The sequence below is a fragment of the Nematostella vectensis genome, chromosome 11 (assembly GCF_932526225.1).
Source record: "Nematostella vectensis chromosome 11, jaNemVect1.1, whole genome shotgun sequence".
In the NCBI taxonomy this organism is placed as follows: Eukaryota; Metazoa; Cnidaria; class Anthozoa; order Actiniaria; family Edwardsiidae; genus Nematostella; species Nematostella vectensis.
In genome coordinates this window covers 14,798,961-14,808,393 of record NC_064044.1, presented here as the reverse complement: position 1 = coordinate 14,808,393, position 9,433 = coordinate 14,798,961, and the positions used below count along the sequence as shown (strand labels likewise).

General features: G+C 38.9%; 1 long non-coding RNA gene across 1 annotated transcript; it reads left to right on the top strand.

Annotated features, from left to right (window-relative positions):
* The first annotated feature begins 1,756 nt into the window (after positions 1–1,756).
* LOC116612055 lies at positions 1,757–4,988 on the top strand. Its single transcript, XR_007314119.1, has 3 exons — positions 1,757–3,776; positions 4,072–4,192; positions 4,324–4,988. It is a non-coding gene; the product is annotated as an uncharacterized LOC116612055 (long non-coding RNA).
* The last annotated feature ends 4,445 nt before the right edge of the window (positions 4,989–9,433 follow it).

Sequence of the window (9,433 nt, the reverse complement as noted above, 5' to 3'; positions counted from 1 at the left end):
GTACCATCTCTATTCTGATGATGTTTGTCTTTGTGAATGGGTCCCATACAGTACACATACTCAAGGTATGGAAGCACTACAGAGAAGTAAGCAGGCGTCTTTAGCTTGGGGGAGCCTATTCTAAGGTTATGCCGAAGGAAACCGAGGGTGCTGCTTGCTTGTTGCAGATGTTGTTTATATGCTTATCCACCTAAAGTCTGATGTTAGGGTGACCCCAAGGTATTTTGCCGAGTCGACAGCACACATGGCTTTGCCGTGAAAAGTATTGTGTGTAGGTTTTTGCTTGCGTCCAACCCTTAAGATCTTTCATTTAGCTGGGTGAAACGCCATGTTCCATTGTTTCTCCCACATGGCTAATTTGTCTAGGTCCTGTTGCAAAGTGAAGGCATCCTCGGTAGACTTGATGTTTAAAGATACGATGGTATCATCTGCAAAGAGTCTCACGGAGGAGGTCAGATTGTCTGGGGGATCGCTAATGTAGTAGAGGACATGGGCCCAATACAGAGACTTCGGGTACCCCAGAGAGGACGTCTACAATTTCAGGTTATTCCCCGACAAACACCACCTGCTTCCTTGAAGATAGGAAGGACTTAATCCACTGATTGGTTTTAACACAAACGCCATAGTGCTTTAACTTTGATACAAGGAGTAGGTGATTTGCCTTGTCAAATGCTTTACTGAAATCCATCACCAAAACGTCGATCTGATTACCTTCATGCATATTGTCCACCAACGAGTGTATAAAACCAAGAAGCTGTGTTTCACATGATTGTAGTGCTCTAAATCCATTCTGCTGTCTCTCCTACAGTGCTTTATAAAGGACCAGAAACGCTTCTTCCCCTAGAATTCACCTTCTGAATTATGAGTTGTTTTTATACGTGTGCCCAATATTCTTTCCTTGATTCTGACTGGATTCTTCTTACAGCATCTAGCCTGCAAGAGTTGTATTTGTATCTGTTGACACTCTCTCATGGTCAGGCAAGAGTCGAAAGAGGCTTCTCTGTAAATGTCAGTTGAAAACCTTAATAAAGAAACTTGTTGAAAGTTGTTCACAATCGTGGGCTTGCTGATCTAGATAAAAGTAAGGCGCTGCTAGATGCGGCAAGTCAAGGGAGGAAACATTGGATCCAATGTTATGGAGACTAGAGAAGGGCCAAGGGAAAGATTGTTGTAAGCTGTAAGCGAAAATGCCAAGAAGAACTAGAGAACAAGTGAAACTGTTCAAAAAGCACGACTAGGCCTCCACACTAAGTCGATTGCACTGCAAATCTGTGCTAATCATTGTTTAATAACAGTCTATTTTCGTATTGAAAACAAACAATGTACAATTGATAAAAGCTTTGGTAAGACTTGGAAAAGTATATTTGCCCTCTATTGTCTCTATGAATTTATCGTTTCACTAGTCCTTGAAATTCTACAAAAAGTCATTGAAAAAGTCCTTAAAAGTCCTTGAATTTCATTTGTGGAAAATTGTACGAACCCTGCATATGTGTAACTATCGCTTCTCAGGTCGATGTGCAAAAGAGGTAAGTTAACAAGGTGAATAAGTCTCGATAATAATTCCATTCACGATGTTAAAATTGTTGAAGAATATTTTTATTTAAATATATAGTAGAAACTTAAAATTAGTCGAAAATTTTCTGTACTGTTTATAGTTGGATTATCAAATATTCTGGTGACAACATTTTCCTTCTGTTAATAAGTCAGAATATAAATTCAACTAAAATAGGCTACTTCTATTTTACTTTCTATTTTTAAGTCACAATGCTAGCCCTCACCGGAACAGCAGACCAGCACACCCAGAAAATTATCAAGGAGGAGCTTCTCTTAAGCCCTAACACAGAGGAACTTTGTGTGAGCCCAAATAGAAAAAACCTAAAGTTTTTTGCAGTAAAAGCATGGATGAGTTACTTTGCTCAGCTGGTCCTAAATTGAAGCAGACAAAAAACACAATTGAATGCTAAGAACCACTTTCAATGGGCAATTCCAGCTGCTATAACACAAACATTGTGTTGAAGAATTGTGTAGCATTTGTCAAATGGTGTTAAACAACCCATGCTGCATTCTGTTGGTAGTGTGCATTACAACTTGGGCATCTTGAATAAAAAGGAGCACACACTTATATAGCTGGAATAATCATTGTTCGGAGCCTTAATTGTGAGTAGATTTCTCACACCATCCAAGAACTTCACTATTTACACAAATTACCCTTCTCAAGGGGTGGGGCACCCTTTACCCTTGATTGCTAACTTAATGGTAATATAAACAACCGTTGATGAACATGCCTCCCAATTCATTACTAGAAATGTATGACCCAAAGGACATAAAACAGGGCCTCAAACCTTTTTTGCTTAGATGCCAGCTGGCGACTAAAAGGAAACATTTGGTGACCAGCTGAAAATCTAGTCGTCAGCACTTGGTTTGGTGGCATGGCAACCAGTGAGTTGCGATTTCGAGCCATGTAAAAACAGGGATTGAAATTCAGAAAAAAATCATCTGGGGTACAATTATACAATGTACGATAGTGCCAGATTTACATCCAAATTTTAGCTGTTTCCTTGCTCCCAATCATTCCTCACATGGCAAGAGAGATCTCTGAATTCACCGCAGTATTTGCTGTCCATGTCTAGTCAAATCAAGCAAAACTTAGCTAATGATGTAATTGAGGGAAAAGTCTCGCCAAGTGGGGAATGATCGGGAGTGAGGCAATGGCCGAAATTCAGGCTATTCTACACACCTAAATGGAAAATGATACGGCTAATATCAATTCGCAACACGATTTACCAGCTAATTCTTGAAACTTTTTTTTCAGTTGTCTCTTCTCCCCAACTTTTCTTGCTCCACATCTATCCAATTCTTAATCAGACAGCCCTTCCTTTATACACAAGCCATCTATTCTTTGATCTATATAAAATGCAAAATCCGCAAAGTAGTTTTAAGTAGTGTGAAACAAAACATTCTCTAATACTTATTTCAGAAATTGATTGTACATTATCCTCTTTTGATTTACAAAATAATGTTGCAAATTAGCATCACGATTTTAGAACAAATTAGCAAATTTGAAAAGATATTGCCATCAAGATAGCTATCAAAATAACAAGTCACTTTGCTGAAACATACTTGTTTTTTTTTTACGGATTGTCTGGGATTTTTTTTGTGCTGATTTCTTTCTTCATTCTATAGTATTTTTTCTTGGAGCAAAAGGTAAATTTAAAAAAACACAATATTTTTGAGAAATGTTTTTTTTTTTCTTTGCACTGAATTACAAGTAAAACAAAATATTAATCCATGAATAGTTTATGCACACATGTACACAAAAACATCATCAGTGTTTTTATCAATATGTGTCAAAAATCTTGTACAAGAAAAATTAAAAGCTTGCAGCTTTAGATTTTGTGTCTTTTTAGAGGTAAACATGTCAGTAGTCATGAACCTGTTAAAAATAATTATTAATTCTACCAACATATGTCAAAAGCTATACCCAAAAGCTATGTAAAACTACGAAAATTTATTTGGTACACGATTTTGCGTGGTGGACACCTGAACTTCTCATCATCTCAGCTGATTGGAACAGAGGGAGTGCCACATTTAACTGTCTTTCTCAGTGCAGCAAATAAATGCAACGTTGTAGTGTCCTGTAAAGCAACTTTTCTAACAATAGCCTAAGAGGCCCATTTGAAAGCTTATTCATGTTTCCACTATCTTTTATTTCATGAATGTCGATCATCACATCCTCGTCTTCAATAGTGTTCCAGTCTTCGAAAATCTGAAACGGGGTAAATGCAATTAATAGTGTGACGGTAAATTGGAACAAAGGCAGGTCCCCAAGAGACTGATTTTCAATTCCCTTTTTCTTATAATTCTTACATTAACCAAATACCCTGAGCATATCCTCAGCTTGTCAAGACCATTAGTATACAGATTTAGTCACCTCAGGAGATAAGTATTTATATCAATTGATTAAAAGTACATAATCTAATGCTGACCTTGAGAAAGAATTCATGCTGAAGCTTTGCGGCATAATGGGAAAACTGGTCATCATCAGCTGAACGTCCTCTCTTTCTTTTCTAGACAGCTACACTTGACAGCCGTTTAGACTTGGAAACCAATTTGGGTTTCTGCGACATCCAGCTCTCCGGCAACTCCTCCAGAAAAGCTTTAAGTTCTGAAAAGACCAATAGGAAAACAAGATGTAGGTTAATCATTTATTTCTAGAAGATGCCACTCAAATCTACACAAGTGAAGAAATTGATTTTTTTTCAGTTTTCTTCTATTAGTGGCTTGAGATAAATAAATTGCTAATAAGATTCACTTTCTTTACAGCTCATACGGGCTCATAACACACGCTTCATTGACAGGATTTGTTACATTCTAGAAGGACTGCATTTTGTTATAACAACAAAAGTGTACGTGGACCTGAACTGCATGCCTACATTCTGTCAGACAGATGCTACCACAGTGCACAGTCACCTTACTTGGTTAAAGTGACAGCCCCTTGCATGTTGTGTACTGTACTTGCCTTTCGCTGCTATAGAGATTGAAAATCCCAACGCGCATAAATCCTTTCTTGGAAAAATGTTGCAAATTCGAGAACAACATTGCTTCCGGATCCAGGACACTCATTATATCCTTTCTTGGAAGACTGTTGCAAATTCGAGAACAACATTGCGACCGGATCCAGGACACTTCGTTCACAGGTCAATCAAACAACTCTTATCTTTTTCTCGGGCCGTTATAATAATGTGCAAAACATCACAAATGAAATAAATTATCTACTCTATTAAGTGCCGCAAAACGCATAAATATCATTAATATCATGAATGCATTTTCGTGTGAATGGTCTTTTGGTCCGTTGCTCGTTTTAATCTTTCACGTTTTAATTTTTGTTTTGTTTAAGAATAGTGGAAAGGGTCAGAAGCACTCTGTGACCCAATTTTTTAAAATTCCGAATTGATTTGGTAACAAATAAACTACAATTTGCAAAAAAAGTTTTTTTAACCTCAAAAGAATCGCGAGTTACAACGGAAGTTTGTTTTCCGTCGATATGTAAACACCAGCTGCTGGTCGTCAGCATCGATTGACTGATGAGTAAAAAAAAGAATGGTGAGGAGAGAAAAGTTAACAGATGTAATGGTCATAAGGGCGACACTAACCTCATCGTCCGAGGACGAGACCGGCTGTTTTGTGACATCAAAGTCCTCGTCACTCGTGGAGTACTGGTCGGACTCCACGAGCGAGGGACGTTTGGAGGGTCTAGCTGGTCTAACAGCCCTGCTGGGTTCTTTCTCCTGTGTTGGTGTTCGCCCAGGAGGGGCCAGCGACCTGCTTTTTTGGCACAAGGCCAACTCCAGTTCCTTCAGTCTAATTGACGCCCGATCGATTCCATGTACATTTTTGAGGTGCTGGCTCAAATTCATGTTCAGCACATGGAGGGGGGGGGACTGGCCATGCCCGTGTCCTTGTCGAACTTTATGTTTATGCGGCAGATGGGGTTTGCCAGCTCCGAGCCAGGGGCGTCTTTCGCCTCTGTCGAGAGTGCATCATCGGGACAATCTTTACATAGGGGACGACAACTGTGCGCACTGGGTATTCCTTGCGGCGGGGGTTTCAGAGGATGATGCGGCCGTCGGCAAGCCGGGCCTGCGTTTTAATTTTTGTTTTGTTCAAGAATAGTGGAAAGGGTCAGAAGCACTCTGTGACCCAAATTTTTTTAAATTCCGAATTGATTTGGTAACAAATAAACTACAATTTGCAAAAAAAAAAATTTTAACCTAAAAAAATCGCGAGTTACAACGAAAGTTTGTTTTCCGTCGATTATAGACATACACTATAGGTGTCACAAATCTTTCAATCCTTTTAAGACACAGGATCCCACAACTAATTTGGTGCTCGTTATGCGGGAGTTTTCCAATAACTCGATATGTAAACGCCACTTGTTTTTTCAGTTTTCGGGGTGCGCTTCATACCGTATAAACAAATCGTAGAATAACGTACCATAGGTCTATGGTCGTATTCTACATTTATTTAGCTTTAAAAAGATATATTATTAACAATATTTGGTTTAATATTTGCCCGTCAAGAGCCAGCCGGTCAACAACCGGCGAAATTATCGACTACATCCAGATCGTAAAGCTGTAATTTATATGCTGTACTACCCCCGACCCCATGGAATTTTACTAAAATATTCGGAACTAAATTTCCGAAATTCAATTTGCACTAGTTGTGTACCATGTGGTCGTGAAGGCGGCGAATAAATGAATCTCCTAATATAAGAACACGTGCATGTGCCATAGTGGTAAGTACTTGCCAAATAATTTCTTATGGTATGGCTACTCTGTACGTCTGTATTGTTCGTTATCTCTGAGATGAAGGCCGTACCCCGGGTTCACTAGTGTTCTTTTAGTGGCCAAACCACGTGCCTCATGTGAAAATGATATCTGGATATTCCCCACTATCGCCATCAACCTGTCAACCTTATCTAGTGAAACTATAATTAAACCTTACTCGAGATAAGTTCCATTATTCTGTGGGACATTTTTTTTTTTACCCTTTGAAGTTACTTTTTGAGAAAAGCAACCATCATTTTCCTGGATCTAACAAAAGTGTTTAGGCTGCCAACAGATAAAATATGGAGATGTGACTCAGAGTAATCAATCAATTTTGGGTAATCAGTTTTTGGTGAGCCTAACTCACAGAGTAATGTCAGTCTGATTGAGATCGATACATACTTTGAGTATTTTATGGAACTTCGTATCTGGTATACTGTACGAGTTATAGCGTCATACGACGCTTCGAAGTTGCCAGCTTGAATAAATCAGTCAATATAAATATAAATATATATATATATATATATATAAATATAAATATATATAAATATAAATATAAAATGATGGTTGAAGGCTTTCATAGAAAGTGCTCAATACTCGAAAGTAGAGCGGTGTATAGTGTTGGTTTGAGAAAAATACAAACTACATAGGTTTCCCTACAGGTCTGTTTCGTGGTTGCCCACTCATCAGGGGATTTAATGAGAATATTCCTACCATCGTATATATACTATTAACATTGAAATTTACATAATAATAGACTGATAGTTTTAGCTAAGGCGGCAAAAGGAACAATAGCGAGTTACATAAATATGCAGGGCGGAACGTGTGAAAAATTGATAGCGCGAAAATTTAACGGTGACGGGATTAACAGTTATTTATATATAAATATATATATATATATATATATATATATATATATATATATAGCCTTAACACGCTCAAATTTGGCAATGGGAGTGTTAATAACGGCCGTTCATTGTCAGATTACATGTAATTCCATGCCTCATTTCACCAATCTGTCGGCCATATTAGACTCGGTAAATACTCTAGTGTCGGTCTACCTATGGAAACAGGCCTTACCCAGAAGACCCTGGGGGCGAGGTTGCTGGCTTCGATGCCGTCTTCAGGATCCCTGTGTCCCTAGAATCAGTCAACCGTACATTTGAGAGAGCAGAATCAGTCAATGGTAGAGTTGAGTCTCTGACTGCAGAGTTTGGTGAGTTCTGCATGCCAGAAATCTCTCGCTGAATAGGTCCAAGTGGCGCTGCACTTTTGGAAGAAAACGTAGTGAAGGGCTTACATGTGAATATCTGAATCAGAATCAAGTAAAAGATGCAATTCCATAAAATAAAATAAAGAAGAGAACAGGCTGATAACACTCATGCCAACATCCCTCCAAAACCATTCAATCCGTGTGTTTCTGACACTTGGCCCTTTTGGGAAGCTCTGTTAGCTCCCTTTAAGTACTCCAAGTACTTTACTCCATATACTGTACAGTGGTGCTGTTTTGGATAAAAAGAAAGGACAGTCGCAGCCAGGTTGTTGGGATTCACTACTAGATATATAATAGCTCTAAAAAAGCCATCCACGCAGCCATGGATGCACGTCCGTCAGCGCCTCATTTTCATATTAGTGTCAATGTGCCACGGGTAATTTGGATTGGTTACCGAGTATGGACGTCTGACAATCCTCTGGGCCCACCCGTTTGCCCTGTTGATTGGGTCTACTCTCACAATTGACTCCCTCACCTTCCATCTCTGTATCCACAAACCTCTTCTTCTCAAACCAGCAATCAAATTTGTTTCCCCTGTTCTGGGAAATACATTCAACTCCTCACGGACAAAAACATCCAGATCGTTTTCACTTATTTTAGAAAATCCCTCAAAGTTCATAGAGAACCCTAATTCTCTACGTTTGTTGTAGACAGTCTGCCGAAAAATTCCAATGTCCCTTCCCACTTGAGCCCAGCTGTTTAATTCATTTCTCAGACAGGACAGTTGTTCAGCTGATATTTGAAATCTGGGCCTCCAGGTCTGCCACTATGCTCTACTGAAGGGCGATATGAGTATCAATATGTGACAGATAGGGAATAGAGCTGCGAATAGATGTTTTGCATCTGATCACAAAGTCTCTCCACTCCCCTAAACAAGCTCTGTTGTGTAGACTGTGATTGTTGCATAAAAAATGCAATATGAACAAGGTGCTGCATTGCACAAAGGGCATGGTTGGCGTAAAAGTCACATCTGTTTCTACTCTGTAGTATATTGTCGGATTCCGTGTCTAGCTCCCTTAAAAGAGAATGTACACTGGAAATGAATCATTCTAGAACATCATCAGATGATACCCTGCAATGAAATACAGGGAAGAAGGTTAAGTTAAGACAGAAGCCATTTATAGCAACAAAGGATGGAAACTAGTGAATATATAATCCCCTATAGTTCAAATCTTTTATAGAGGTTTATATGGTGAGGTGCAAAATTTTGCAAAGCCATATTTGTGCTAGTTTCAATGCTATGACATTACAAATCGGCATAAATAATAAATTTGAGTGGCTGCTGAATTCGCTCCTATCAAATGGCGGAATTTACCACCAACTGGTCAATAAAATGTGCTCACAGCTGTGGAGCATCAAATCACATGGCTGCCACTTTTAGCTCCTCATTTCAAAATTCCAAAGATAGTCACTGCAATCAGGGTTTGTTATTTACAGCTTTCCAACATGTCTTTTTGAAATAAAAGTTTGCGAGATCGGCTTGTAGGATATACCAGGGCTACATACCTAGAAAGCAAATGAACAGCACCAAATGTGAAGCCTTTATACAATGTTGAATTGAGAGCTTAATTAGAACTTACCTTGTGACAAATAAAGCCAACAACAAGATGAAGACAAGCAAGCATATCTGTTCAATTTTTTGCTGAAATGGAGCTTAATGTTGACTACAATATGAATAGATGAATAATCGCAGATGAACGTATAAGGAAGCCAGTAGTGCGACACGAGTCTTGTAGTTCGATTTCCGCTGAGAGGTAAGTTTGATTATGCAATATGTTTGCCAAGCTGCGCATGTGCAATGAGCTGATATTACTTTCCTGAAATCGTTTCGAAT